This window comes from Varroa jacobsoni, unplaced genomic scaffold, assembly GCF_002532875.2.
Source record: "Varroa jacobsoni isolate VJ856 unplaced genomic scaffold, vjacob_1.0 scaffold_1284, whole genome shotgun sequence".
Lineage (NCBI taxonomy): Eukaryota > Metazoa > Arthropoda > Arachnida > Mesostigmata > Varroidae > Varroa > Varroa jacobsoni.
Genome location: NW_019214186.1, coordinates 61,587 through 69,156, shown reverse-complemented (window position 1 = coordinate 69,156; position 7,570 = coordinate 61,587). Strand labels below are relative to the sequence as shown.

At 41.8% G+C, this 7,570-nt stretch overlaps 1 protein-coding gene across 1 annotated transcript in view; it reads left to right on the top strand.

Annotated features, from left to right (window-relative positions):
* Positions 1-2,585: 2,585 nt before the first annotated feature.
* LOC111268435 (high affinity nerve growth factor receptor) overlaps positions 2,586-7,570 on the top strand; it is a gene marked incomplete at both ends in the record, with an annotated part of 64,430 nt that continues 59,445 nt past the window's right edge. Inside the window, 1 exon segment of the mRNA XM_022847420.2 lies at positions 2,586-3,403.

The window sequence follows — 7,570 nt, the reverse complement described above, 5'->3', positions numbered from 1 at the left end:
GTGTGTAATTTGGAATTTTCACCGAAAATTGATCGCGTGAGCTGAACGTGGGACGCGACCACGAACTTCACCGACTAATAAGAACGTTAGATGGCCGCGTGTCGACAAAATAGAACCCCTACATCGTGCACGTATCGAAAACGCGATCGATAAAGTAGAATAACACGAGATCGCTATGCCAAAGTGAAGAACCATTAACAGAGGATGATCAGCCGCTGCTATAGATATCACTACGCTGTTACCTTCTTTTACGACAGTAGAGTGGACGGCCGGCAACAATTCTCAGCGAATCGTCGGACGTCTTATCACATCGAAAGTATTCGTTTAATTACAAACATATTTGCAATAATCCAATAGAGTCATTTATAATTTATTATCTTGGTGGTGGCAAAGTTCTGAACGACAGGAACGTCCATGTCGGTCCGATGTGTACCTACTAGGAACGAGCAGCAGATCAGCACTGTGACACGTGGATAGGTTCTTAAATTTTGATAAATCTGCTTCGTAGAGCTTGAATTCGCCAAACTGAGCTCAGACTAAGACTGAGGTCAGGTGTTGTAGTGTTGCCGTCTATCGTTTAGCTTACTTAACTCTCTGAAAACGTGTCATCTTGACAATATCTAAATGTTCGGTAAATCGTATCGGTCTGCGAGCCATTTTCGAGGCTTAATCAGTGCTTGAGCGACTCGAACTGCCTACTGATCTGAGAAGTTATAGATAGAAAACGGCCAACGCTGTTACCTTAATTGTACATTGCTCTAACATATCCCGTTAAATCCTGATTGAATTCCCCAAGCGTATAAAGAAAAACCGTTCATCTTTTAGCGACAAGAGCGAAAACGTTACGTTTCATGGATAATGTCAATGTGTGAATGTTATATAAATATATATATATTGATGAAGTTATTTAGCATTCTAACTTTGGTTGAACTCTGCAGCCACAGTTAATGCCCGCGTTGAAATAATGAGCTATTCAACTAGGGCTAGGAAGACGAGAGTCTAAAGACGTGGCCATTTGATAATCAGCCCGATGCTGAACAGAAGCGCCCAGAAAGAAAATGGACAGGGTATCGAGAAGTGACCGTTTTGAGAATTAAGCACAATCGATTCTATGTACCTATACGACGTCACAGGACACTCCACCTTTTTCCATTACTATTGTGATACTATTAGCGCTCGAGTGATAGAGACCGGTTCGCTAGTATACCGTGGTACCCCTTTTTTAAAAAGGTAGACCTTTTTTTTGTTTCGCCTGTAACAACTAACGCCTGTAACCATACTAGTACGGGCAATATTTCATGCAAATGGATGTAAATTTCTAGATTTCGCAAGGACACACGAATAGTGAATGTTAATTCTACTATGGAAGAAATGGTCGATTCGTTTACGAATATATCTATGAAACAGATAAACGGTTGACGAAATACGTACGTATAAGGGGAGTACTAAGTCGTCGATAAATGCTTACCTAGCCAACATGAATACTGAACAGGTGTAGAATTTGGAGTAGAAGTCAAGCAAAATCAGTCTTTTTTTTTTCTGTGATTTCACCAGCTGTTCTACTTAATGTTTTCTTAATCGGGTACGCTCTCTGTATTAGACTGGCCAACTGTGCCAGCTACTTTTGACGTATCCGCTATAGCCTCCGTCTTAAATGTTAATCGACTAGTGAAGTTACGGGACCACTTTGGAGTGCAAGCCCTCCCGAGCTCCCTTCAGCTAACGGCGCTTCAATTAAATAGAATGGCTTTTCGATACTGAAATAGAGATTAATAGGAGCGACGATGTCCCTCCGGTTCAAATTGTGGGCCACACCGGACATGTACAGCTAACAAACATGAAATTGGTACCAATCATTACCGTTTCTATACAGGAATATCCAAAAGATCTTCTTATTTTGCTTTAGATAGACGTTGGTTCAGTTTACATGCGATTGAAGGAGCACCTAAATCACTCGTCATGAAGTACGGACTGCATAGCTTCCGATGTCTCGTCACACAATCTCTCGTTCCATACCGATGAAAATAGACGATTGTTTGAACAGCCAAGCTGGTCAATATATCTGGGTCGAATATGCATTAGGAATATTCTGTTTGAATAATTATATTTGAGGCTTTGGCTAGGCTGAAAATAAATAAGTAAAATTGGTTCCGCCGCTAGGGTAGTCAGACTGAGCGCCGCTGCGTATCGATTGTTTTCCTTTTTTTATGTTTTTTTTTTTTGTTACCGCTTTAAAAAACACAGACCTCGTCAAATTTCAAGTGGCATCGGATACTACTACTACTACTATTAGTGTGATGAATATAATTTATTATATAACACAAAACTCATATAGGTAAACAGATTATATAGATAGATAAAGTGTATAATTTGTTTGGTCACTCATTGAAAGACGCTGCTATAACGAACGACTACTTCAATTAACTAATCAAATTCCTCGTCTGATTCGCTGCCATTTTGAAGCAACTAGACTCGTCACCATATTGTTTATTGAGCACGAAATATATCATCCTAGCCATGTATCTATCCAGGCGAGGTACATACATTCTATTAGCTGCAGCTGATTATTTCTTATCCTATTCCAGTGCGTCTGATGGTTGATAGCAAGGCTCATCGTTGAGAAGATCTTTGCGTGTGTATGAATGATTCGGGTCGTGTCTGTGAGGACCCTCCACACGCGGGTCAGCTTCTTGCTTGCCAGTTACCCTGCTGCCACTGACTCCTGTATCACGATCGCGTTCATAATGGTGGCTCGTATGGACGGCAATCGTTCTTTGTTTCTGTGCTGTCCCAAGCCATCATAGCTCTACCATTGACATCTGTGGTCGCTCGATCTACATTTCGAGCAGCGTTGCCGCTTCGCTTACGGCGGACAGACGAACGGCCGGACGGAAGAACAGACGAACACGTCAAGCCCTCTCTAGTTTTGTCGACTATTTTTTTTTGTCTCCCTGCAAACACACACACACGCACGCACGCACCCCATCTCAAGTGGTGACAGTCGTTGCCTAGGGGATGCGGCGTGTGTCACGCAATCCCGTCCTATTTTTAACGTTGCTGGCTGTAAATTTCATTTTCGCAACTAAACTGTAATGTTATTAATTGAAATTGCAACTGCTACATATTACTGCTATGGTGCCTGCCCCTGCCGCTGCAGGCCATAGCGGCGGTAGTTATGGCGCTAGTTGCCGTGTGTTTTGTATGCTCTCGTTTATTGTTTTACGTTCCTTTCTCTTTCAGTCCTTACCCATTGTGCTTTTCCGATTGCGGCGCTTTGTCTATCGATGTTTTGCTTAGTGAGCAGCTACGGTACATGGCGCTATATTTTTCTCTATGACTATCGTTCGGTAACGCCTTACAGAGTGGCAGCCCGTGCCTCAAGCTCGTACCCGTAATAATGCGCGTAAGTACGTGTTATCTAGTAGTGACACAACTAGGTTGGAACAGAATATATCGTAGAGTAAAATAATAGTACTAGTTGTAACAGGTGAGTGCGCGGAAGAATGTACACATTGACAGAAAGACCAGGAAAAGTCTGCACATCTGGATGGTTTCTGGGAGACTATGACGGGCAATCTATCAAGTCATCGCAGCTAGTGGCGTCCCAGATTGCGATGTTGACAACGAGCAAATGAATAAGGCAAGCGATCAGGAGGGAACAGACGCTCCTGTTGTTGGCACACCAGTGAGGTCCTGCCATGGTCACTCTAAAAGGTGGAAGAAGGGCAGGTTTCCCCGTTTCCTTATAAGCTTGAAGTACACCGTAGCCTTCCTCCAAATGCGATAAGTGCCGTCCACCTATCTCCTGTGGCCGCTGTCGCTTATTTTTCCAACTGAATTGTTAACATGGAGCCTGAAAACGCGTAGCAGACGCTGAGAAAATACGGAAGGGGCGAGGCAAAACGCAGTATTCGGAAATGGCGCAAGATTTTGTTCTCAAAGAGACCACACAGGCACACTGATTAGACCGCTGGTGTGGTGAGACGTCAGCAAAAGTAGAACGCAACGGCCCGAGGAACGTCCAGTTGCAAGACAATCGTACATAGCCTAGAATAAAACGGATAAAAGAAGAAATTAGATCTGACTCGAGCGTAGATTTCGAGCCTTCAGAAGATCTTTATACGTGCTGACGCTTCGGTAGCCAATTGCTGCCATATCGGTTCAGATGCACACACTGTACATACTGTAGGCAGAGTAATTAATCGGCTTAGTTCCAGGAGCTACTTACCTTAAACATTACCTACCGAAAGCGACAAAGCAGCACTTGACAGTAATGCTCTTCACAGGCAAACTCTAAAACCTTCCGCCAACGCGTCCATAGATCCCTAGGATGCGGTCTAAATCAATAAATAATATTCTAATGGTAATCTACGATCGGGTCGTGTCTGAAGATGAGCGGCCACTGGGTGATGGGTGCACTCAAGCGTAGCCCTGAATACCTATTCCGATATCAGCAGACATAATATCAGCAGGTTAGATGGATACCGGCCTCTTGCTTATTATAGATAACTTATTATTGCTGATAAAGTTAAATGGCTTGTCATATTGGACAATAGGATTTTTCAGTATCACAAAGTAAGAAGCGCAAGTGTCTTATAACAGCTGTGTCAAGAGAACCTGGCTCAAGTTGATGTTTAGTCATCTATCAAGCAGTCAAAAGACTTGTTTCTGCATATCGAAAAATTGATAACAGTGATTATCAGTAGATTATCGAGCAAAGTTTGTCCAGGTTCTGTCAGCTATTGGGGTGGCTATCGTTAATTACTGGCCAACATAATCTGATCTTGTCATAGGACTGCTAAACTACTAGGACAACTTATGCCTACTACAGCTACCTTGGGATATTCAGTAGATCTTTAGGCCAGGTATCAAATCGATGTACATAGCTGAGTTACGTCAGTGTCTTCAAAAGATTTTCCAGTGATCTATAAATCGCATATCTTCAAACTGTTCGACATTGTCAAGCTTTCGTTCGGCAAGAAGCAATTTAATCCTCCTTAATCAGGCCGATTTGGTTAAGACCAAATATCACGATAAAAGAGCAATGATAACTGGAACAATCGCATTATCAACCGATTGTGGTCACACGTGTTGAATGTTTTTTACGACATCGCTTCTACAATAAGGTCAACTTCAAAAATACTTCTGCTGTCCGTTAAACCCAGAGTCAGGTCTTTCGATGGCATCTGCCCGTGTCGACGATGCAAAAGTGGCGGCATATTCGATTGTACAACTCTTCGCGCATTCCCCTGCCCGAGGGCTGAGTAATTTAGAACCCATACGGCAGCTATGTCGGTGCGGACGGAGCAGATTCTGTTCTATCGAAAAACAGATGTTTGTCGAATAAGGTCGGAATCAACTGATAGAAGTGCGACATCGTGCATGAAGTTTATGCCTATAAAGCACCCCCTTGAAGATGCGACACGAGATTAGATATGGCCAAGCAGGTTTCATCCTACACGACAAACGACTGTAGCTAAGGTTGTGAAAAATCTATATGTTTATGCAATAGGGAATTTTGTTCTAGGCATTTGATCCCCCTATGTTTCCAGAACGGAGCATGTCAAATGACTTTTCGTTACTGATAGTGTTGCCTTGTCTCAAGTTAATGCACCCAGAGTTGTGTTGGAAGGAGCGACATTGTAGCTATCACCAAAGCCACCTCGATTTCTAGAAATCGCTTTCTTCATGCAGCGTGATGGTCACTGCGATTACTGAAATGGCTCTACTCCGTCCAATTTTACTAAATGTACCTGGCCAAATCAATGATTATATTAGAACATTATCTTTTCGTCTAAAATAGCAAACCTTATTTTGGTCTGTCATCTTTTTTAAGCTGTAAAGTTGAACGGTTTTGATTCCCTCCCCCCCCCCCCTGTATTTGGTGATAAGTTTGTCCATTCCACGGTATTTGGGTATACCTCCACGTGGGTACCAACTCCACGAGTAAAAAATTATTCAACGCTTTCTGTTTATTAAAAGCTATTACGTTTTCACCAAGCACTTGTTTCTTGGTTACGAACGTCAGTGAAAGTGTATAAAGTAACTTATCACAGAACACTTGTGTTTCTGCTGCTAAATCGGCCTCGGCATAGGAACGACTCGGGGAGGATATTTAAGATATAATCGCTGTGTCTGCTTGACGTCGTTTAACACAACAACGATTATACCGATTTATGTTCAGGATTTCAATCGCTACGGTAGCTTAGCTTAGCTTAGCCTACTGGCTAACGCCTACAGAACTTGAGTTTCCATTTGGCGTTGTTGAGGCGAAACTTACAACTATAAGCTCATCTGCTGCAAGAAAAATTTGAAATCGACTCATCGATCGTAGGATTTATCATTGCGAGTACTTATAACAATTTATAACCCGTGCATCACAAAATCGAACGATGACGTGCAGCGTTAAGTACAACTGAAAATATCCTGCAATGATTAACACAGGCAATGTAAAAGGAGCAAGAGAAGATTATGTAGCCGTCGACACAACTACAGAAGTGTTGTCCTGGACTTACAGAAAATAAGATGATGATGATTATAAGATCACGGAAAGACGAAAATTTTAATAATTAAGAAGGAAAACCGCGGACTAGCTAAAGACTAACCGGTATTGGCCGCACAGGACGTTTGAGGAAGCAGTAGCCAGAAGCGTTATTGGATCTGCACTTTTACCTTTCTGGGCCCAGGCATGCTGTTTTCCACTCGTAAACTTGGATCAAATCCGGGAATCGGATACAGTGCCAACAACGTCAACGCAGTATTAATCTATAGCGGCCAGATGTTAGATCTTCTAGAGGTCGCCTAGTTATACCATTTCCACATCCTGTTTCTTCTGTATGGAGAAAAATGGCGGCCGCAAAGTACGATCTTTCCATATTGAATGTCAAAATCCCATATTTGAAAGTCTGAGGGCTTGTTATGATGGTCCATTCGAGCCGTTTGGCAAAGTTTATTTAACGCGCACAAATTCACTCGGTTATAAAAAGCAATATTGTTTCTCTAGGCAACCTTATCTAACATTATCAGCTAGCACAATTCAGTGCAAAATAACTCTTGTCATAATGTTCAGATCTGCAAAAGGGGCCATTATCGGGCCAGTTTATCAGTATCAAAGTCTCTGTTAATCTTTTCATGTTGGATGCTGGAAGCATTTACTCATTTATTATTTAATTATTCAATCAATCAGCAAGTAACATACCAAGCCTGTGTTATTGTTAAAAATTAAATTTGCCAAATATAAAAACAGCAGAAATTTGGTGTTTTTATTTTAGACTGACACGTTAATACGTTAGCTTGAGTGCTGTGTGCATAGGCAAACAGAACTATGTGCTCTAAAGGACATTTAGCTACACTAATCTCTTTTGGCTTAAACAGGATTGGGGTAACAATGGCTAAAATCGTGGCTGTTCTGTCGTTTACGAGTAACGATTTCATACGTGTGTGTTCATACAAACAGGCTTGTCACCACCTATCCATCACAACTATTACGCTCAAATATTCGAAAAATAATCTTTCTATCTCTCTCTCTCTCTCTCTCTCTCTATATATATATATATATATATATATATAT